At 38.7% G+C, this 25,252-nt stretch overlaps 1 long non-coding RNA gene across 1 annotated transcript; it reads left to right on the forward strand.

Moving 5' to 3' along the window:
- The first annotated feature begins 17,815 nt into the window (after positions 1 to 17,815).
- LOC135090780 (uncharacterized) lies at positions 17,816 to 19,376 on the forward strand. Its single transcript, XR_010262110.1, has 3 exons — positions 17,816 to 17,982; positions 18,856 to 19,099; positions 19,285 to 19,376. It is a non-coding gene; the product is annotated as an uncharacterized LOC135090780 (long non-coding RNA).
- Positions 19,377 to 25,252: the final 5,876 nt, after the last annotated feature.

Raw genomic sequence — 25,252 nt, forward strand, 5'->3', positions numbered from 1 at the left:
TGAAAAAAATAAGGGAAACTGCAAGAAGCCACCAGTCCTACACGTGATAGTCCCTCTATGTAACATACATATCTATTTCCACTTATCATCCCGACCATAAATTTGTCTAATCTTTTAAAGCTTCCTAATGACTCAGCACCAACAACCTGATTACTAAGCCCGTTTCATTCATCTACCACTCTATTTGAGAACCAATTCCTTTTTGTCTTTTACTTTGACCTAATTTCGTAAAGTTTGAACCCATTATTTCTTGTTCTATCCTGATTACTGATCTTGAGAATTTTGCTTACGTCACCCTTGTTATAACCACTATACCACTTTAAAAGTCTTGTATTAGGTCCCTTCTTAACTTACGTTTCTCTAAGAAATGTAAATTTAATAGCTTCAGTCACGTTCCATAAAGAATACCCCTCATCCCCTGTATTCTTATAGTCATTCTTCTTTCTACTGGTTCTAAAAGACCTATATCCTTCCTGTAACATAGGGACCAGAATTGCACCACATAATCTAGATGAAGTCTGGCTAGCGTCAAATATAACTTTTATATTACTTCGGGACTTTTATTTTTAACACTCAAAAATTAATCCTGATACCCGATTTGCTTTATTTCTAGCCCATATTCATTTTTTTCTTAAACGGAGATCAGAGCTAATTATAACTCCTAAATAATTTTCTTTCCTTGAACTTACCAGAGCTTCGTTGTTTATTGTTTACCTACGGTGTGGGCCTCTTCTATCAACGGTAAACACTTTACATTTGTTAATATTAAACTGCATCTGTCATCGGTCTATCTATTCGTTCACCCTATCCAAGTCTACCTGCAAGGCGATGGCATCCGAATCTAACCTAATGAACCTACCTATCTTCATGTCATCCGGAAATTTACCAATATTTCTAGTAATTTCACTTCCTAAGTCATTAATATATATTAAAAATAACAATGGTCCTAAAACTGATCCTTTGGCACCCCATTAATAACTTGACACTCGGATTTAGAGCCGTATATAACAACTCTGTCACCAGTTGCCTACCTACGCCCTTTTGCAGCCTAACACCTTCCCGTCTATCTCATGCGCCTTATCCTTTCTCAAGGACCTCTGATGGGACACGTCTGAAATGTCTTACTAAAGTCTAGGTACAGGTGAAAACTGTTAAAAATACTCGTTTTTAGGAGTGTTAAAAGTAGAAGTCCTGAAGTTGTTTGTCGCTCGTCAGACCTCATCTAGATTATGCAGTGCAGTTCTGGTCCTTATATTACAGAAATGACTAAGGCCACGTGCACACTATGCCTCATGCCGCGCTGCATGACACAGGGTTACAAGAGGATGGGGGGGTGGTAAACGTCCACACTAATGAATACACTGCCCAGCGCTCTGCCACGCCGCGGAGCTAGCTAGCGGCATCTGCAGTGACGAAGCTGTTGTACGTATGGATGCTGTCACCGCTTACAGTGCTCGTCAAGACACTTTTATTGTGCATTGCGGGAGCAGCTTGTACAAAGTTGGAAAAAAAAAAATATTATATATATATATATATATATATATATATATATATATATATATATATATATATATATATATATATATATATATATATATATATATATATATATATATATATATATATATATATATATATATATATATGAAAACGAGGCTTTGGTGCAAGGAGTGGATTTCCAGGCGGAGTGTAAGGGGAGGTTTCACATAAATTTTCTCTGAACTTGAAAGTGAATGCCATTCAAGTGAATGCCACGATGATTTTAGGAACTACATTAGAATGCGTGTTAATTCATTCACAAAGATTCAACAACTGATAAGCAAGGAGGACAGCCATCTTCGTGGAACTATCTCTCCAGGAGCTCGTTTGGAGGCTACCCTTCGCTTTCTGGCAGCCGGAGGATCATGCACAAACCTTCAGTATTCGTCAAGAATCTCAAAGCAGAACCTTAGCCACATAATACCTGAAACCTACGAGGCCATTATACAATGTGTTGAAAGAGGAATATCTGAAGGTAATTTATATCAGTTTGTTTATCGGATGTTAAGTTGCTACTCGTAGGGACATTATTTTTGTCAAGTACTGGTCATTATATATAATGCACCAATGTGAAAAATGTGTGTGTGTGTGTGTGTGTGTGTGTGTGTGTGTGTGTGTGTGTGTGTGTGTGTGTGTGTGTGTGTGTGTGTATGTGTGTAGGTAGATTTTGTTTACAAAAAATACATCTAAATAATCAATTCCTTAAGAGTAACAAAACTTACATGTATATTTTCCAAAGAAAAAAAAACTTGAATACTTTTCAACAATAGAAGTACAGTATTAAAGGATCTCCTATTAATGCTCGTGAAAAATACATAAATAATTAATTCCCTAAAAATAAAACATATTTTTTTAATTCACCTCCACAGGGTCCTTCTGGCCTCTTATAGTGAATTACATAACTGAGATTGCCAGTCTGTTTATTCCACCCACAGGCAAGGAAATAATACAACAACCATTTCCATTTGGGTAAGAGTCGCTAGCCACGTTCTAGGGAAAAGAATTATAATAAGAGACAACACATATAGGGTCAAGGTATAAAATCCCGTTGGACTACCGCCCTCGTATCAAATCTATCCAATGTCCAACAGCGTTTTATAGCCTCTAGCTGAGTAATGTCGTTTACAGCCTCCTGGAAGCGCCACTCAGAGACTGTATTGGCCTGTCTCTATATGGGTCACACACATATCACTTGTGGTTACCTCATATAACGAGAAACCCAGCCATTTTGTGATGACTGTTTAGCTCCCCCTTACGGTGCGACACTTTCAAGTGGAGAGTCCCAGTCTGGTGGAGCTGCAGGAGCAATGTCTTTTCCGTTGTCACAATGAGGATGGGATTTTCCAGATGTCGCTGATACTTGGAAAGAGGGCATGAGGTCCTTAATTTTGTGGAGAAGGCAGATCTTCTAGACAGATTATAGATTATCTTTCAACTGTTCTTGTTTAATCTATTTTACTAGTAATATAGTACTGGGCATAACTTTATCAGAGAACATGACAACAAGTGAGGAAAACACGTAATGAACAATGCCAGGTCTTGGGATCTGGGTCAGTGGTCAGTGTCTTGGGCATGTAATGAACAACGCCAGAAGTCTTGGTCAGTCTTTGGCACATAACGAACAACACCAGATATCTGGTGCTGTTCAAACCCAAACCCACTGACCCAAACAGTGGTTTGGGTCAGTGGGGTCAGTACGCCGTCAGTTTAAATCAAACCAAATAGTTAAAACATTAATATACCAGCCCTCTCATTTTCAGCACAAAGTTTCTTATAGTTCTTCCTATGTTTTTTTTCAGATTTAATTTTTAGTGGTCTTTTAACATTTTCACCATACCCATATATTTTTTTTTTTAACATCAGTATTTTAAACTGCAATGTTTGATACTATTAAGGTTTTGCAGCAGCGCCATATGACCGCAATGTTGCGACGTCATAAGCTAAATTGATCAATAAATTACAGCCTGTTAGACGGCAGGCATTGTTAGGCCCTGAGAAAGGAGTACATTTCACTACACAGCTCTTCACTTAAGTCCTCTGTGGTTGATCAACCTCAACCGACAGTAGCATTTAATTTTTAGTGGTCTTTTAACATTTTTACCATACCTATAATTTTGGTTTTAATATCAATATTTTAAACTGCAATGTTTATTGCTATTAAAATTTTGTAGCAGCGCCATATGACCGCAATGTTGCGACGCCATAAGCTAAATCAATCAATCAATTACAGCCTCTTTAGACGGCAGGCATTGTTAGGGCCTGAGGATGGAGTAAATTTCACTATACAGTTTTTCACTTAAGTTCTCTGCGGCTGACCAACCTCACGCAACAGTAGCATTTAACACAAAAAAAGTAGACAGACAAAGTGACACGAATGCTGACAGGTGCCCCTAAGCAAAGAGGAGGGTAATTCACCTCTCACTCTGTCACAAAGTACTCAGCTGGCTTTAGCCCCGCTGAGGAGCCACATACTCCAATATCAATGTGTTACAAATAACTATTTTCAGAGGCAGACTACAGAGAAGACTCCTAAAGCTACTTAGATAGGCTGGGGCGTGCGGCTGGTAATTACTCAATGATCTCCTTAAACCAACTGACCTAACTATAAAAATCCCCCCAGCCTCCTCCAGACCACGTTGTCTGTCTTTGTATGTCTATCTTGAGTGGTAGCTGGACTGTGACTAACTTGAGATCATGAGCCAAAACGCCCTCTCCTACATTGCTACTACGAGGGGGTATGAGAGAGTGGGTTGGGTGGAGACATACATACATACATACACCTGCCTGCTCGCTCGCTGCAACTTGCGCTGGTTTGTATGAATAAAACACTTTATTTCTGAAAATTCTAGTGACTAAACTATAGGGATTGAATGAATACTGATTACTTTATTGTCAAGGAAAACTCTTATACTAATAACTATGTGAGGCTCAACAAGAGGGGATAAAGGGAAATTCTTAAATTAAATAGGGAAGGGGGGACTGGCTGGAGAGTAGAAAATTTCAACATAACTGCTAGCACTGTGTGTGTATGCTGCGTGTGTGTGTGTGTGTGTGTGTGTGTGTGTGCCGAGTTTTTTTTGTATGGTGAGTGGTGTCTTCGTGGGCACTAGTTTGTAGTCGTGTTTTTTTTTTTTTGTTTAGTAAGCTTGCTTAGTGTTAAATGCTAATGCATCAGGCTCCTGGAGGGTGCTTGATTTCCAGAGGACTTAAGTGAAAAGCTGTGTAGTGAACTTTACTCTCTCCTCAGGACCTGACAAGGCCTGCCATCCAGGAGGCAGTAAATGACACTGCTCGGCTTGAGGCTATAACATACTATTGGACAGTGGGAGAATTTGTTACAAGGGCGATTGTCCAGTGGGGTTTTATACCTTGACCACATATACGTTATTGCTTGTTATAATTCTCCCTCAGCATGGTTGTCGATCCTTTCACAGCTGTAGGTGTAAGTGTTAGAGTATTCCCTTGTCTGTAGGTTGGTAAAACAGACTAATGACCTCAATTAGTTTGACTGGCATTATATATATATATATATATATATATATATATATATATATATATATATATATATATATATATATATATATATATATATATATATATATATATATATATATATATATATATATATATATATATATATATATATATATATATATATATATATATATATATATATATATATATATATATATATATATATATATATATATTTGTGTGTGTGTGTATGAGGTGAACAGGGATATATCCAGAGTTTCTTCTTCAGTTTATTGCTTGCAACGTTTCACCTCTCACAGAAGGCATCATCAGGCAAAAAAAAAAAAAAAAATAAATAAATAAATAAATAAATAAATAAAAATAAATAAATAAATAAATTTAGTATATCATACTATACATTAAAAAACAATTTAGTAACTAATAGAGGGGATAGCAATGTGAGCAGCGAATGGGTCAAAGAAAGACAAACACTAGGTAAATCGAAAGAATGAAAAAAATAAACAAGTACAGTAATAAAAAAATAATAAAATAAACAAGACACAGACAGTAGTGATATATAATATGAAACACTGATACAGGCAAAAACAAGAAGAAAAGTAGGGGTGAAATGTTGTAAACAGACCTTGTGTGCTCTCGCTGGTGGTGTGGTGAGGACTGACAAAGAAAGTAGGTGCGTGAGATAGGTTGGTTACGACCTCCTATACCCAAAGCTCTGAGCAGAGTTTATAAAAAGTATAGTTGTGATGAAGATAATTCATTATTTAATTCGCTTTTCAAGTGTCTAATAGAGATAGATTCTAATATTTTAATGCCTGTATGTGTGTCAGCTTTATCTAATATACTGAGATTCTTCTCCGTAAATGGGGGATAATGTGTATGTGAGCGCATTCTTATTGTTGAGAATAGAGGATGAGCTGCTACTGTGTACGTATCGAATTACCTGTGTGTTCACTGATTCTATGTGTTAGATTACTCTTGGTTTCTCCAATATATCGAGTCTTACAACTCGAACAAGTAAATTCATAAATGATGTTGGGGATAAGTCCAATAGGAATAATGTCTTTGAATTTAAAGAAAGAGAGTAAAAGCATCGGTGAAGATGAAGATGAACTTGGTGTCAGGGTATAGTGTTTTAAGTACTGAACTAAGTCTTTTCTAATGGTATAACTAAAGTAGCCATAGTAAGGTAATTTTATGTATTTCTTAGGTGTGGTCTGTGTGTCATTAGAGGAGGATCGATTAAATTTACTTTCTAAAAAAAACAAATGTAGATGGCATTATTAATGATGTGTAACGGAAACCCATTATTATGGAAAAATATCCTTAAAAAGTTCGCCTTGTCAAACGTAAACCAGTTAAAGGATAAAATGTAGCAACGATATAAGAGAGTTTTGATAGCGTTTTATTTATTAGGAGGACATGAGGAGGTATTTTGCTGATTTTTCTAGGAATGACTATTATTTAAGTGTCAGAGACCCGTTTCTATGTGCCAAGCACAAAACGAGGTGATAGTGTCTGGCATGGAGGCGTACATTCCTCACTCTTTATCTCGACCTAAACCTTCCAAACCTTGGATTAACACAGCTTGTTCTCGTGATATGCATAATAGAGAGGGGGCCCGAAAAGGTACTTCAGACTTCCATCACCAAAACCTCATGCGCTTTATATGCAAGGAAATAATGCTAGGACATGGAGAGTCTTATGTCCTGACAATTTTCGGAGGAGTTTTGGATGAAAATGTATCACATGTAGGCCAAAGAGATACACAGACAATATAATATATATATATATATATATATATATATATATATATATATATATATATATATATATATATATATATATATATATATATATATATATATATATATATATATATATATATATATATATATATATATATATATATATATATATATATATATATATATATATATATATATATATATATATATATATATATATATATATATATATATATATATATATATATATATATATCCTACAACAGATTGCTGTATGCTAATCTACACTCAGTGACCCGTCAGCTTTGTAAGGCTCGTAAAGGTTGCGTCCTTCACTTCGCTAAAGTTTCTCGAGACCTGTCACTTTTAATCAGTAATTAATTTCGAACTCGCTACGAAACAGACATCTCTAAAAGGCTACACTACCAGACAGCTTGTGATTTATGTTTTTTTTCTAAGTCAAGATAATTTTTTTTTTTTTTTACTTATTTAGAAATATATTATGGGTTTGTAGACATGCAAACAACTCATGAAAAAAAAAAAAAAGAAATAAAAGATTTCATGGTGAAGGATAAATTCAACGTATATTCTTAAAAGATCAAACTCACACACACACACACACACACACACACACACACACACACACACACACACACACACACACACACACACACATATATATATATATATATATATATATATATATATATATATATATATATATATATATATATATATATATATATATATATATATATATATATATATATATATATATATATAATATATACACTCTCTCTCACAGACACACACACACACACACACAGCATATATATACACATATGCTGTGTTTTGCTTTATTTTGCAAGAAATTAACGTCTAAGTTATGTGTTGCGGCAACTTAAGTGGGCCACCGCCTCCCTCCTCGCTGCGCATGCCACTAGCGCCTTGTTTCATTAAGTGATATTTTTTATGTACAATCTACGCAGTATAAGCCTTACATGAAACCGTTAGCGAATGACAAATTAAATTTTTGTATGTGTCAGTGAAGAGAATGTACAGGTAATGCAGCCATACAGTGGTTGTCAAGTGCTACTTTTTAAAATATACATGGCAACTCACAACGACTGACCAATGTTCAAGTCACTCCTATTCCAGTTCCTTTAGATTATACGATATTCTTTCTAAATGATGTCAAATTGTCCTGTGTTTCGTGAATTTTGTCCCTTTATGTTTGTGTAGCGGCATCGGCTGGGCATCAATTGGCTCTCAGGTGATCTGTTTTACTGATCACACTCATCATCGTAGGGTCGAGGAAAGGCAGTTCTCCCTGACACGTTTATTGATGAGGTAGGCATGACCGTAAGAACTGCGAACAAGTTCTCGGTCTCAATTCTTACAAAATAACATTATACACGGATATTAAACACTTTCAACATATTACAATATTCATTAACAATACATGCAATTGACTTGGCACTATGACAATCAGTTTTTACTACAAAATTAAAGTATTTACCTCGGTCACCATCCTGCCCGTCTTTGTCTGAGCGCGACTTGGCCGTGAGTGATGCCCGCAGGCGACCAGCAGGGTAACCCCACACTTATAACAAGTGAGCATCGGCTTCGGTGCTTAATATAGCATTGAATACTGATACTTACACATATTACACGTTTTCATGCAAACACAAAACTATTGAACATTTCACTTATAAATGCCGAGGAATAATGACATGAGGTACTCGTACATACGCTTTACATACAGTAACAGTTTGTATTCTTGTACTGATGGTGGGCTTCGTTTTGTCACCTGGACGGTACCGGCTTGAGCTGCTCCAGTACATTCAGCTGCTGTAGAAGTACCAGAGGAACAGCTCTCACAGAGATGCTGGCACAATCTGTAGAACACTCTGCTATTTGGGTGTCTTCTGCTTGAGGTACCTGCCTCTGTTCTGCTGCTGCAGCCCAGACATTCCCATCACAGAATGAATATCATGTCATGAATATCATGTCATGACATGAATATCATGTCCGAATACTCAGTGCTACTGAATGTGAAAGACATCTTCACCGTAGCAAAAAAAATACACTTTAGCAGTCAGCTGATTGACGAGGCCTGTCACTATGGTATCAAGACTCAACACACACGATCAATTTTTTCGTCAATTAATTGATATAAATTTATTGACGTCAATAAAATTGAGGAAATCACTGTGCCCACACACGGTCAATGATTTTACTTCAATTTTCAGTTTGATTCATAATTTCGAGATGAAAGCATCTGTGGTTCTAGGAATAGTGCTTGCTCTGAACACTCCAAAGCGAAAGAAGAGGAGTAAGTGGGCGAAGAAATGGTATCTCTGTGGAAGGGAACTAGGACATACACGATTGCTGAGGGAATTAAGGGACGAAGAGCCAGAGGATTACAGGAATTTCCTCAGAATGGACGCCGAATCTTACGACGAACTTCTAAATTTAGTGATGCCAATGATAGTCAAACAAAATACTACCATGCGAGAAGCCATTTCTCCAAATGCGCGTCTCAGTATCACATTGCGATTTATTGTATTGAAGACCCATCAATAAATATCAAAGGAGTTTTGATCTCTCAATGAATTCATTCAATGAAATTGTTTCAATTAAATTGATATCAATGTCCCCCACACACGGTCAATTTTTTACATCAATTCATTGACGTCAATAAATTGATATCAATTAATTGACGAAAAAATTGATCGTGTGTGGGGGCCTTTAGGGGGGTCACTGGGGTGACGTGACAGCTGCAGTGAGTTGCCATGTATGTTTAAAAAGTAGCACTTACCAACAACTGCATAACTGTGTTACCTGTACATTTTCTTCATTGTTTCATTTAATCTGTCATTTGCTAAATGTTTTCTGTAAGGCTCTGACAGCGTAGATTGTACATAAAAAAATATCACTTAATGTCGCGCGGCGTCACTGGAGTACGTAGCAAGCCGAGGAAGGAAGGAAGGCGGTGACAACCCATCTAGGTGAGCGTGCTCCCGCAAAACACAACTTAGACGTTAATTTCTCGCAAAAATAAAGTAAAACACAACATGTGTATACACTATTTTCATCTTGGAATTACGTGAACTGTCTTATCCTGAAGTATGTACCTTAACTCGCGTGACACCCTGTATATATATATATATATATATATATATATATATATATATATATATATATATATATATATATATATATATATATATATATACACACACCTGTTCTCGTGCTATACATGATAGATGGCCCACAGAAGGTGCTTCAGCCTTCCATCACCAGAATCTCATGCGCTTTATATTTCTGCCCGGAACCATGCCAAGTCAAGTCCTCCAACTAGCCAAAAACTCCTTCATGGATAGAAAGTGTCAGAATCTTTCAAGATCTAACTTCCCTCGTGACTTCTGGCATCTAGCCAAAAATATATCCAATAACTTTGCTTCTTCTTCTTTCCCTCCTTTATAACACCAGATAGCACCATTGCTATCACATCTATCTCTAAAGCTGAACTTTTCGCTCAAACCTTTGCTAGGAACTCTACCTCAGACGATTCATAGCTTGTTCCTCCCTCTACTCCACCTTCTGACTACTTCATGCTACCTATTAAAATTCTTCGCAATGATATATTCCATGCCCTCGCTGGCCTAAAGACTCGGAAGGCTTATGGACCTGATGGGGTCCCTCTTATTGTTGTCCGAAACAGCGCCTCCGTGCCTGCACCTTGCCTAGTCAAACTCTTTCATCTCTGTCTATCAACATCTACCTTTCCTTCTTGCTGGAAGTTTGCCTACATTCAGCCCGTTCCTAAAAAAGTGGGACCGTTCTAATCCCTCAAACTACGGTTCTATTGTTTTAATTTCCTGCCCATCTAAATTTTATGAATCTATCCTCAACAGGAAGACCCTTAAACATCTATCACTTCACAACCTTCTATCTGATCGCCAATATGAACATAAGAACATAAGAACATAAGAAATAAGGGAAACTACAAGAAGCGACCAGGCTTACACGTGGCAGTCACTGTATGAAATATACCTACCTATTTCCACCTAGCATCCCCATCCATAAACCCGTCTAATCTCCTTTTAAAGCTCCCTAATGTCTTAACACTAACAACATGATTACTGAATCCGTTCCACTCATCTATCACTCTATTTGAGAACCAATTTCTTCCTATATCTTTTTTAGACCTAAATTTTTCAAGCTTGAACCCGTTATTTCGTGTTCTATCCTGGTTGCTGATCCTAAGAATTTTGCTTGTTATAACCCTTATACCACTTGAAGACTTCTATCAGGTCCCCTCTATATATGGGTTCCATCAAGGTCGCTTTACTGGTGATCTTCTGGCTTTCCTTACTGAGTCTTGGTCATCCTCTTTTTAGAGATTTTGGTGGAAATTTTGTTGTTGCCTTAGACATATAAAAAGCTTCTGATAGAGTCTGGCACAAAACTCTGATATTCAAACTATCCTCCTACGGCTTTTATCCTTCTTTTTGTAACTTCATCTCAAGTTTCTTTTCTGACCATTCTATTGCTGCTGTGGTAAATTTATTAACAGTGGTGTTCCTCAGGGTTCTGTCCTATCACCCATTTTCTTTCTATTATTCATCAATGATCTACTAAACCAAACTTCTTGTCGTATCTATTCCTACGCTGATGATACCACCCTGCCCTTTTCCACGTCTTTTCATAGACGTCCAACCCTTCACTAAGTATACAGTTCATACAGGGAAGCCACAGAACGATTGACTTCTGATCTCTCTAAGATTTCTGATTGGGTATTGATATTGGTATTGTTCAGTGCCTCAAAAACCCAATTCCTCCATCTATCGACTCGACACAACCTTACTGACAACTATCCCCTCTTTTTCAGTGACACTCAACTGTCCCTCTCTTCTACAATGAACATCCTCGGTCTGTCCTTTTCTTACAATCTTTTTTTTATGATGCTAGGCGTTCTGAGACGTCTCCGCCAGTTTTTCTTAACCTCCCCCAGCTGATAACCCTGTGCGAGGGTCTCATCCGTTCATGTATAGAGTATGCTCCACATGTCCGGGGGGCTTCCACTTATACCGCTCTTCTAGATAGGGTGGAATCAAAAGTTTTCTTCTCATCAGCTCCTCTCCTCTAACGGACTGTTTTCAGTCTCTTTCTCATCCCCACAATAGTGCATCTTTTGCTATCTCTTACCGCTATTTTCATGCTAACTGCTCTTCTGATCTTGCTAACTGCATGCCTCCCCTCCTCTCACGGCCTCGCTGCACAATACTTTCCTCTTTCTCTCACCTTTATTCTGTCCACCTCTCTAATGCAAGAGTTAAGCAGTATTCTCAATCATTCATCCCTTTGTCTGGTAAACTTTGGAACTCCCTGCCTCCTTCTGTATTTCCACCTTCCTATGTCTTGAATTCCTTCAAGAGGGAAGTTTCAAGACACTTATCCTTTCAATTTTTGACTGCCGCTTCGGACCCTGTTCGGGGACCGGCAACTGTATAGGCTTTTTTTTATTTTTTTATTGGATATTTGTTGAAAAATATCCTGTTCAAGACATTGTCGAGAATGCAGCGGGTGAGCTTCCTCCTACACTAAAAGCAATAATTTTCCGATTCACACTCAGGAGAAAGGTGTCATTCGAGAGCAGAACAGTGACTGGCACCGGGGGCGATTTGTATAGTTCTTCCTTCTCTGACCGAACTCATAAACGATGGTCAACAAAAGCCTTTACTGGCAGAGAAAGAAAACCATCTTTGCACGCTCAGGGAGATAAGAACCATAAAAGGTGAGCGTGATCATGTTACTGTTTCCTTTAATCTTTGCCACTCGTTGGATACAAATGAAGAATGTCATCTTCTGAGAATTCATACAGGTTCTGGTTGTAGATATGGCCATTGCAGTAATTAAATGTTCAGTATGGCTTCATGGATTCAAAGATCCCATCAGAAGGGCAAAGTAGATGGAGGAGCATTGCGGCCTGTGCAAAATCCTTAGTTAAGATCAACACACCTTTACCATACTTCTTGAGGTTACTTGTAGGTGCACTCGTCTCTTTTTTTCTAGATACTTAGCAGAGTGAATAAAGTTATCTCAGCCTTCCCTATAATATGCCATAAACCAATGAGGTGTAGGGACGTGCCGAACTTTGGAAGCAAGTTCTTCAGTATCAATGAAGACGTTGGGATAATCATTCTCACTGTCAACTACATTGCTCCATCAAATGAAGACAGTCACCATCATATTCGAGACGGATACGAAAATCTGTTCCGAAAGGCTTGAAACCAGAGTGGATAGCGCGGTGTGACAAGAATGCATAGACATTGATGAGAATAAGAATATCAAGACAAGACTCAACAGCTGACTTGCTGGGTCTTCCAGCATGACAACGTAAGAACATGTAAAAAATAAGGGAAACTGCAAGAAGCCACCAGGCCTACACGTGGTAGTCCCTCTATGTAACATACCTATTTCCACATATCATCCCCACCATAAATTTGTCTAATCTTTTAAAACTTCCTAATGACTCAGCACCAACAACCTGATTACTAAGCCCGTTCCCTTCATCTACTACTCTATTTGAGAACTAATTCCTTTCTATCTTTTACTTTGACCTAATTTCGTAAAGCTTGAACCCATTATTTCTTGTTCTATCTGATCTTGTTCTATCTGATCTTGAGAATTTTGCTTACGTCACCCTTGTTATAACCACTATACTACTTTAAAAGTCTTGTATCAGGTCCCTTCTTAACTTACGTTTCTCTAAGAAATGTAAATTTAATAGCTTCAGTCACGTTCCATAAGAAATACCCCTCATCCCCTGTATCCTTATAGTCATTCTTCTTTCTACTGGTTCTAATAGATCTATATCCTTCCTATAACATAGGGACCAGAATTGCACTACATAATCTAGATGAAGTCTGGCTAGCGTCAAATATAACTTTTATAATACTTCGGGACATTTTTAACACTCAAAAATTAATCCTGATACCCGATTTGCTTTATTTCTAGCACATATGCATTTTTTTTCTTAAACGGAGATCAGAGCTAATTATAACTCCTAAATAATTTTCTTTCCTTGAACTTACCAGAGCTTCGTTGTTTATTGTTTATCTACGGTGTGGGCCTCTTGTATCAACAGTAAACACTTTACATTTGTTAATATTAAACTGCATCTGTCATCGGTCTATCTATTCGTTCATCCTATCCAAGTCTGCTTGCAAGGCGATGGCATCCGAATCTGACCTAAAGAACCTACCTATCTTCATATCATCCGGAAATTTACTAACATCGCTAGTAATTTCATTTCCTAAGTCATTAATATATATTAAAAATAACAATGGTCCTAAAACTGATCCTTTGGCACCCCATTAATAACTTGACACTCGGATTTAGAGCCGTATATAACAACTCTGTCACCGGTGGGATGGGCAGGGGTGCTGCGACTGTCGGCGCGGGAGCTGGCCTGGCGCGGAGAAGCGGGGCCTGGCTTAACTTCATCTTTTCTCCCTTCCAAGAGCCTGGAGCGAGTACTCACCCTCAGACACTAACAAATGCACATCACTCTGCACCTTGGTCAAGCCCCAGCAACTTTCTCTCACACTACAATTCCCTTCCTCACCCACCTATTCTTCATTCTATCCCCACTTGTAATATCCCCCCGTTCCCCTGTATTGCCTTAACCAACTCGCGCCAGTAGCTGCGGAGACATAATCTAGGAGGGAGCTTGTGACAATTGGCACAGTAGTTACCTCTACACGAAAATTCTAAAATAAATACATCTCTGATATACCTTGATTCCTTGTTTACCAAACTAAGAATAAATATTCCGTTTAAAATCTATGTCTTTCATGAAAACTTAAGAAACTGTACCTTGTGTCATTCGAAGCAGTAAATCATCAGCATTATTGACCACAAATTCACTTTTAGATTAAAGGAAACCTCTTATTTGCACAATAGCAGCCAAGCGGACCAAATGTACACCAATATGGAGCTACATGCACCAAACAGACGAGGATGTGGTTGTCCGTTTGACTTGCAAAGATAAAGTACTGTGGAAATACGACTTCCAATCTCATCAAACAGTGCACCAGACATCCCCTTAAATATGCCGAGCTGAAGGAGGAAAATGATGCAGGACACGATTTACCAAAACAGCCTAAGATGAGTGTACAAGCAACTTTGACACTATTACCAAAGCAACACCATACAGAAGTTGTTAGAATGATTGTAGAAGATTTGCAGCCACTGTTAGTCGTAGAAGACAAGGGTTTTAGACGCCTTATCCATGGGCTTAACCCTTATAATTCCTGATGGCCATACTTGTACTAATATATATTTCGTCCTATAGCAACTTCATATGAATAATGTGCATTGCATACTCTAAACAAAGTATACCTAGAATATCACCAACTATAGAACTAACAAATTAATATTCATTATTCAATACATAACAAAAATAAATTTGTGAAATATAATGACAACACATTGGAAGGTAAAATACGAGGGTGAGATAACTCTGTAGAGTGAGGCAACCAGCCGCCGTGGACCCGAGCACTGACTTGAAAGCTTGGACCCGCTTACAGGCAGGGATCCGTGAGCTGGCTGGGTGGGACACGATTTACCAAAACAGCCTAAGATGAGTGTACAAGCAACTTTGACACTATTACCAAAGCAACACCATACCATATTAACAGGGATCTGCGAACGGCCTGGGACCCGATTACTAGCCAGGATTCGATTACCGCCGGGATCCGAGTACCAACAGGGATCCGCGAGCAGCCTGGGACCCGATTACTAGCCGAGATTCGATTACAGCCGGCATCCGAGTACCGGCAAGGGATCCGCGAGCGACCTGGGATTCGATTACCAGCCGGGATCCCGAGTACCGCCGGGACAAGAGTACCGCGCGGATCCCTCTCTCTCACTGGTCTCCCCGCGCTCTGCAGGTACTCGGATCCGGAACCGAATCCCACGGATCCAACAAGCTCAAGTACTCGGATCCAAGAATCCTAAAATGTCGGATCCTGCCCAGCACTACCTACTACACCGGCAGCCAGACACTGCAGCCAACGCCCGCCAACCAGCAACGACTCTCAAGTACCAGGAAGGGGAGGGTGTAGCGCAGGGATGCATCAGTTCATTAACCTTTTACTGAGATTTTTTTTTTCTTTTTTTTTTGCTTGAACAAATTTCCGGAAGTTGATATATATTGTATGATATTCTATAAACTCAATTCCATCTGATATGTAAGTATTAACCTCGGGAGAAGAGGCCAAGGTTATCTCCATATTATCCTTTGCATGAGTTACACTGAGGTCTTCCTTGTAACTTTCGGAAATACTTGCCGTGCCGGCTACCATCTTCCCTTTTGATATCACTGACAATGTGATACAGTACTCTCCCATTTCACCCATTCGGCCACTTCCCGATTTACACTTCACTTCCTCTTCCCTCACATCACATGGAGACAGGAATCAAGCTCGGCCTCCCTGTACAGCCAAAACCTAGGTAAATCCTTGGAGCTGCTGTGGATGCGCCCAATTAGCTGGGTGGAGCGGCTGTGTGTGTGTGTGTGTGTGTGTTATCTCTCTCTCTTCCATCCTGCCCTCCCCACTCCCTCCCTCTCCCTTTCCTGGCCTTCTCCCCCTACCCTCCCTCCTTCCATCCATTCTTCTATCCCACCCACCCTCCCTCCTTTCTCTCTCTCTCTCTCACCAAGATTCTTTTAGGAAGAGGTGGTTGCGGCAAACAGTGTACACATGTTTAAAGAGAAGCTGGATAAATATGGTTATGGAGGCAGGACAAAATGAGCTTTGGCTCATGCCCTGTACAATACAACTAGGTAAATACAGAGAGAGAGAGAGATAGAGAGAGAGAGAGAGAGAGAGAGAGAGAGAGAGAGAGAGAGAGAGAGAGAGAGAGAGAGAGAGAGAGAGAGAGAGAGAGAGAATGGGGAGGGAAGGAAGAGGAGGGCAAGGAAAGGGGAGGAAAGGAAGAGGAGGGCAGAGAAGGGGGAGGGAAGGAAGGAAGGGACAGGAGGGTAGGGAAGGGGTAGGAAGCCATGGAAGAGAGAGAGAGAGAGAGAGAGAGAGAGAGAGAGAGAGAGAGAGAGAGAGAGAGAGAGAGAGAGAGAGAGAGAATTTTATTAATAGTAACAAAATTTGTGCATAGCGTACTACCGTTTCAACTCTACACCTATAGGCCTAGGCTTACAGACCTAGTCATCTCTACTATGGCCGCATTAGACGCACGGTAATTATTTGATATTCTTTTCCAAGAAAAGTGCCTCTAATGTGCTGGGAAATACGGTATATTCTAAATGTGGTCTCATTAGGGCTGTGTACAATGATTTAAACATATCCAAGTCCAGATGTTAAAACGTTCTTCCTATGATGTCCACTATTCTATAGACTTTGTTAACTTTCTTAGCCAAATGTTCTGCAAAGCTCAATTTTTTTTTTTTTTTCAATGATCACCCCTATACTTTTTTCCTTGTTTGCTTGTTCCAGCTTGCAAAACTTTGTGTAGCCATGGTCACCAACATTGCTTCTGCCCACTACCATGGATTTACATTTATCAGGATGAAACTTAAGTTGTCACACTTCAGTCCATTCTTCTGGTAGTTTTTTACAATCATCTGATCCTCCTAAAAATATTAGTGTCATCAGCTTACTGGTAGACATCATTTTCGTCAATCATGCAATCATTGATGAAAATGACAAACAGCTGTGAACCAAGAATTGAGCCTTGTGCCACTCCACTCCTTACTTCCCTCTGTCATGTTATTTGCCAAGTTTACCCTGAAAAGGAACACATTTTCTTAGTGTTCCCTGTGTTCTGTTTTCCTCCTATGCAGATCTTTATTCTTAGTTATAAGTTCGTATAAGGCTCATTTACTCACTTTATATCATATAATATTATTTTCTTCATAATTTAGATTCTTTATATGTATGTATATGTAAGGGAAAAGGTGTATTTGAAGGTGGAATATGCTGAGGCGAAAGGCAATACGTGTCTGCCTCTCGTATCTGAGTCAGCAAAAATTTCAGAACGCACAGAGGCCCAAAGGGAAAGACAAGGGGCGGCATTCTCACAGGATAAAATTGAGTGGCGTTGTGGTGATTGAGCAGGCATGTGGAGATATTGCCGATGTGGTGGCATAACCCTGATATCCAGGATCAGATTGGTGAGTCTTTTGTTATACTAAGAGCTCTTGTTCATTGAAATTTGGCTTGTGAGTTGTATTGATGATGTAACACTGAGGGGTGGTGGTGGGGTGAGAGGTACCCATTTTGTGGTTGGGGTTGTAGTGGTGTTGTGGCATTATTGGTGTCTTTGGGGATGGTGTTATGGTGTTATAGGTGAATTATGGTGATGGTGGTGATGTCTTGTGAGGTTTGAGGAAAATATTCCAGCTGTCTGTGAAAGAGTGAAAGGGTTTTGATGCTTTGTGAAATGACAGGAATGTCATATATTGATGATATTGATGTGTATAACCTTTAAGCAATAAGGGAGGCGATATAAGAGCCTGATTAAAAGGGGGAATCTATTGTGAATGAGTGTAAGAATTATTACCCTGTGTTGGTCTAGGATAGAAATTTGTTCCCTAGTTTCCTGTAATGTGTATTACCTCAATGTGTTTGTAAATTAGCATTATTATTAATATATTTTGTTATTATATAGAATAATTGTTTTCTACCCCAACATTGATTTGGTATTGAGGTGATTCCTGGCATGCTGAACCAAGATAAGGATTTTGTGAGAGGGTTTAATAGCTGACAATTTCAGAACCTGATGAACTACATGCAAGGATGTAGTTCATCAGGATCTGATGACTTGTTCCTTTTCAGTTTGGTGATTACCCCTCTTATACATTCTCTAGTGAAAGTTGGGATACAAGAGTAGGAACATTCTTACTTTCTAAGATGGGTACTTCTTGTTCTTCAGCAATAAAGGCTTCTGCAAAACAAAAAAAAAAAAAAAAAAAAAAAATGGAGAGCACCTCTGTTTTTTCTTTATCACTCACTATTTACCTTAATTTTTTTCTGACTTATCAAAGGCCTAGACAGCTTGTAGTGGTGAAGGAAAAAACAAACAAACAATTGTCACATCTACCTCCAGCCAAGAAACCCCCTGGTCTGCCACAGAGGAATAATGACCAGCAACCTAATAATCTCTCTGCTCTGTGCTATGGACATCCCCAGACAGACTAAGTCACTTGAAGGACACCCTCAGCAAAACCCCATCCAACAAGCTGACACTATACCAAACCTGGATACCAAGGCCCATGAAGCACTACAAAAGTAAGGAGCTAATACCAGTTGATATGGTTGTGGCAGCCACACAATAAAATAATGACCAACTGACTGGATGCCCAGCACCCACTCCTAACCTTGCTTCTTCCTTATGCTTTTCACTGTTGCCAATTCCCAAATATTTCTAACCACTTATAACATAATTAACATTAAACTGTTTATTTACACAACAGATTCCAAACCTGAGTGGTCCCAAGATATCAGATAAAGTGAATGTAGAACTACAATGATTATGATAAAATAATAAATTAGTCCAAGGTAACAACGTTAGTATTATTAATGCAGTCTCTCTCTCTCTCTCTCTCTCTCTCTCTCTCTCTCTCTCTCTCTCTCTCTCTCTCTCTAGAAGAGTACTGTTACTGTACATAAAACACATGTACCTCATGTCATTATTCCTCGGTAATTATAAGTGAAATGTTCAGTAGTTTTCTATTAGCATGAAGATGTGTGTAATATGTATAAGTATCAGTATTCAATGGTATATTAAGCACCAAAGCCGATGCTCACTTGTTAGTAGAGTGTGGTTAACCCACTGGTCTCCTGCAGGCGTCACTCATTGCCAAGTCATGCTCAGACAAAGACGGGCTGGAGGGTGACTGAGGTAAATACTTAAATTTTGTAGTAAAAACTGATTGTTCTAGTGCCAAGTTGATTGCTTGTATTGTTAATGAATACTGTAATATGTTGAAAGTGTTTAATATCAGTGTATAATGTTATTTTATAAGGAATCGAGACCAAGAACTTGTTCGCAGTTCTTATGGTCATCCCTACCTTATCAATAAATGTCAGAGAGAGAAAACTGCCTTTCCTCAACCCTACGATGATGGGTGTGATCAGTAAAACAGATCACCTGAGAGCTAATGAAGACTTGCCGGTGCGGCTACAGTAAGAACTCGCCCCACAAACAAGAAATTGGCTCCATGTGAGACCATAGCAAGAGTGAGTCACAGGACAAGGGGACGCTGACATAAGCCTATAAGTTGACCTGTGAGGTCCCGGGGTCAACTCTACCCTTGATGACAACCACTCCCTTCTACCCACTGTGCCTTGCCATCATTTTGTAAAACCCATGGTCACAGGCAAGAAAGTATAATAGGTACTATGTATGTGCACTGAATTGAGTAGCCTAAGTGAACGAAAATTACCCACAATTAGCTAGTATACTAGTGGTAGTTTTAATTGCTCTTTCAGTGTCTCAGTATTGACACAATTAAGTTGTTAGATGTGTCTGATACTGAGGAAATTAATGCCGTAGATGGCCTTAGGGAAGGTGAGGATGAGCAAGTGGACAAGGATCCACTTGAAGAAGTTAGTGTCAGGGGACAAGTGCTGACCAACAAAGGAAGGGAATATCAAGTCAGTGTAACCAAGGGAAAAGCAGTCCTGTAAGTGTAAATGGAGCAGTGTTACCAGCAAAATTAGGAAAGGACTAAACATTGTAATTAGCCCCTTTGAATTAGAGCCCATGTCAAATGAAGCAATAAAGGCATTTCGTCAGTATTATGTGGAATACACAAAACTGGTGGAGCTAGAGCCATAAAGGTCAGAGGAGTAACATGAAGAGCTGGAACACAACCAATGAGTTCACCATGAAATATTAGAAAGTATAGAATGTAAAAGAAAAGAGTTCAAGAGTGACAAAAGGTCAATTTGTTCTAGCAAACAGTCTAGACATTCCAGAGTCTCATCTACTTCATCATGTTCATCAGCACAAAGAAAGCAAGAAGCAGCAGCAATGGTAGCCAGACTTAGAAAGGAAATGGAATATCATGATAGTTTAGCAGAGGCAGAAGTTATGTTAGCTAAGACAAAAGCAGAGGCAGAAGCAATGTTCTCAAAGAAAAAGAGAGAGAGAGAGATTTAGCAGTCGCTAGTGTAGAACTTAATGCCCTTAGCTTAGTTAAAGAAGTAAAAATGGTTCCAGGTGATGATGAAAGTGTAGTGGAAGCAAAGTTATCTTCAACAATACATGGAGTCACTAAATAAAATGAAAGCACAAGCAATTGCAAATCAACAAAGTGATAATGCCATGCCTCACAAATATGTTAAATTCCATGACCTACAGGAACCTACCTCCTGCAATAGAGATAATGAATTGATGACAAATGAAGTAGATAGACAAATAGTTAGTGAACCTCAAGCAATGAATCTCAACACTACAGCTCAAAGTTTTGTACCAAGTTCTCGTAGACACACTCGTAATATCAACATACTTAATAATATGAGACAGAATCGTCATGCTTCTTCCCATCCTGGGGGAAGTTTTGCAATTAACATACCTGATCCCAAGTGGAGCCTCCCTCCAATAGAACCTAACATTTTTGGTAGAGAACCCATGGAGTTTCCAAGTTGGATAAAAAAAAACTTGGAAATTTATGTAGAATCTAGAACTTCTAGTAGTAGAGAGAGACTTGCCTACTTAAACAAGTATACAACTGGTGAGGCAAAGGATGCTATTAAAACATTAATGCACTTCAACTCTGATGCTGACTATGGGTAAGCAAAGAAAATTCTTAGGGAGAGATTTGGAAACAAAAGTATCATAGCTGATGCTTACACAAAAAAGTTAATAGATTGGCTAACAATTTCTCAGCATAATGGTCCAGCATTAACAGCATTCTCAGATTTTTTGAAGTGCTGTCTATCTGCAATGGAACACTTCTTATTTGTTATTTCTGAATGACTCTAGGGAGCAGAGAAAGGTGCTAGCAAAACTCCCTGATCATGAATGGAGAAAGCAAGTATTGACATATCTCGACACTAACAGTAATAGCAGCACTCCTAGTAATGATGAAGAGCACCACCCACCCTTTGAAATGTTATGTAAATTTATCCAGAAGGAACCAAAAGGAGCAAGTAATCCCTTTGTTTCCCGGGATTCAGTAAATAGGGAAGTAAATGACTGAATCAAAACTCAAAAGTAGCCAAATGGAAACCAAGGGAATCAAATACCATGACAAAGAATAGAGGGAGTAGAACCTTCATGGCTAAATCAATTGAGGAAAAACCAATGTGCTCATTTCAAAGTAAAGTAAGTGTACAAGCCAACAAACAGTATCCCAAGGAGCAGGAAAGGAAAGGACGGTTCTGTCACTACTGTCAAAAGGATCATGATTTATATGAATGCAAGGAATTTGCCAAACTTGATGATAATATCAGGTACACATCTGCTAAAGAAAGATGGTTATGTACAGGGTGTTTAAAAATGGGTCACAAGGAAAAAGATTGTAGAAGAAGGAAAGTATGTAAAATATGTCAGAGATACCATCCCGCAGCTCTTCACAATGACATGATAAGAATTGAGAGCCAGAGGGTGCCAGAACAAGTAACTCAGCCTAAAAGTGATAAACCCCACAACAGTAGTAGCAAATAAAGTCAAAGAGACAGAATCAGTGACACATGACATGCACACCATGATAGTTACTGTATGGTTACATCATGTTAGTAATGAAGAGAATAAAGTTTTAGTGTATGCCCTGCTGGATGAGCAGTCTGATGCTTCATTCATCACGGAAAGCACTCTGAATAAATTGGGAGCTGGCAGGCCATCAGTGTCACTTAATATTCGCACAATAAGTGGAAAACATATCACTGATTCTACCAAAATTCATGGACTTAAAGTGAGAGGTTATAATGAAGAAGTGGAAATACTAATCCCTTCAGCATATTCAACAGAAAACATTTCAGCTGGACGGAGTCAGTTACCAAGGCCCGAGACTGCTTATAACTGGCCCCACTTAAAGGCAGTCTCTGACAAACTAATGAAATATGACCCAAAAGTTGACATAGGACTCCTCATTGGTCTTGATTGTGCAGAAACCATATGGCAGAAGAGCAAATTGATGTCAGATGTCAGGTGATGTCAGAAGTATCCCTATGCACATAAGACAGAGCTAGGTTGGGGGATCATTGGTAGAATCTCTCCTCATACAAGTCCAGTGGAGGATACAGTGGTAGTTTATAGAACAGTGACACAAGAAGTAGAAATCAATGAAGAAAAGAGGGTTAATTTCTTAGTGGTTCCTACTAAAACCAAAGAGATAATTAATTCTTCTCAAGTGAGAGATATGTTTGAGCTTGACTTCAGTGATAGAAAGTCAGCTGGCACTCCATTATCATATGAAGATAAAAGGTTTATGAGTAAGATGAAAGGAGTACATCAGCTGAAGGATGGGCATTATGAGTTACCCTTCCTCTTAAAGATGATAACATGAAGCTTCCAAACAACAAACCATTAGCAGAGCAGAGACTCAAGAAATTAAGAGCTAAACTTGAGAAGGATAATCAACACAAAGGTGATTATAAAGTGTTTATGGATGATATGATTACCAAAGGTTATGCAGAGGTTGTACCAACAAAGGATTTAGTTAGGAATGATGGTAAGATCTGGTACATTCCACATCATGGAATGTACCAGAATGAATATATCATCTGAGAAAGCCAAAGAAGTTGAGAGTTGTATTTGACTAATGCAAACTACAGGAACCAGCCACTAAACAGTCACCTGTTACAACACCCAGACCTTACCAACAAACTTGTTGAAATGTTGTGTAGGTTTAGGCAAGAAAGCATTGCACTTGTATGTGATATAGAAGCAATGTACCATCAAGTGAAGGTCAACCCAGAACATAGAGACATGTTAAGATTCCTTTGGTGGAAAAAATGGTGACCTTAATAATGAGACAGCTAAATACAAGATGACAGCTCACCTGTTTGGGGCAACATTGTCTCCAAGTGTAGCTAACTTTGCACTTAAGAAAACTGCTGATGACTATGGGTGTGGATCTGATGCAGCCAAGTTTGTAAGAAATAACTTTTATGTTGATGATGGTTTGAAGTCAGTAGTTACAATGGATGAAGCTGTCACTCATTATTCAGCAGAGCAAAAAATTATGTTACAAGGGATGTTTTAACCTTCATAAGTTTTTGTCAAACAACAAAGATGTATTAGCTGAAACTTCTCATGAGAGAGCAGATGGAGTTAAAAGTTTGAATTTTAGTAAGAATGAAGACACACTGCCTATAGAAAGAACTTTGGGAGTTGAGTGGTGAATAAAATCTGACACATTTTAATTTAGAATAAAGCTGAAAGACAAACCACTCACCAGGAGAGCCATTCTGTCAACAGTGAACTCTATATATGATCCATTAGGTCCAGTGTCACCTCTCATACTGACTGGAAAGCAAATTTTACAAGAACTGTGTAAGAATGCAGTTGAAAGGAATGATGAGGTGCCAGATTATGATAAACCTAATTGGATAAAATGGAAAGATGAGCTGCACAAACTAGACCAGCTAAGGGTACCTAGATGTTACAAACCTGATGACTTTGGGAAAGTAGGAAAGGTTGAACTCCATCACTTTCCAGATGCCTGCCAAGAGAGATATGGCCAGTCTTTATATATTAGATTAATTAGCAAGACTGGCTGAATTCATTGTGCATTAGTAATGGCAAAGTCACGTGTCACACCTCTAAAAACCATGACAATTCCCAGAATAGAACTACCAGCAGCAGTGATGTCAGTTAGAATCCATAAACTCCTAAAGGCAGAACTTGATTATAATAATGTGGAAGAAGTATTTTGGAAAGACAGCAAAGTAGTCCTTGGTTACATTGTAAATGAAGCAAAGAGATTCCATGTATATGTTGCTAATAGAGTAGAAACAATTAGAGATCACACTTCACCAGATCAATGGAAATTTGTAGAGACACAGTATAACCCAGCAGATCATGCATCTAGAGGCATGGCAGCAGATGAATTGTGTAATAGCAAGATCTGGTGGAATGGCCCAGAATTCCTTTGGCAACATAGTGAAATGGATAGCCATCCCCAGTACAAGGTCATAAATGAAAATGATGCTGAAGTAAAGAAAGTTGTATGCCATGCTGTAGGTACACAACAGCCCACAGATATACTAGAAAGACTTGAGTATTTTTCTGATTGGTTTAAAGCAAAGAGGGCAGTTGCTGTATGGCTCAAGCTTCTGAACAGTTTCAAAGGAGAAGGTGATGGCAGTGCTAAAGTAAAAGGAGACACATATGAACCAGTAAATGTAGCAGAAGTGTCAGAAGCTGAAAATGAAATTATGAAACAACTGCAAGCAAAGGCATTCCAAAAGGAGATAAATGTACTGAAATCA

This window comes from Scylla paramamosain, chromosome 36, assembly GCF_035594125.1.
Source record: "Scylla paramamosain isolate STU-SP2022 chromosome 36, ASM3559412v1, whole genome shotgun sequence".
Taxonomy (NCBI): domain Eukaryota; kingdom Metazoa; phylum Arthropoda; class Malacostraca; order Decapoda; family Portunidae; genus Scylla; species Scylla paramamosain.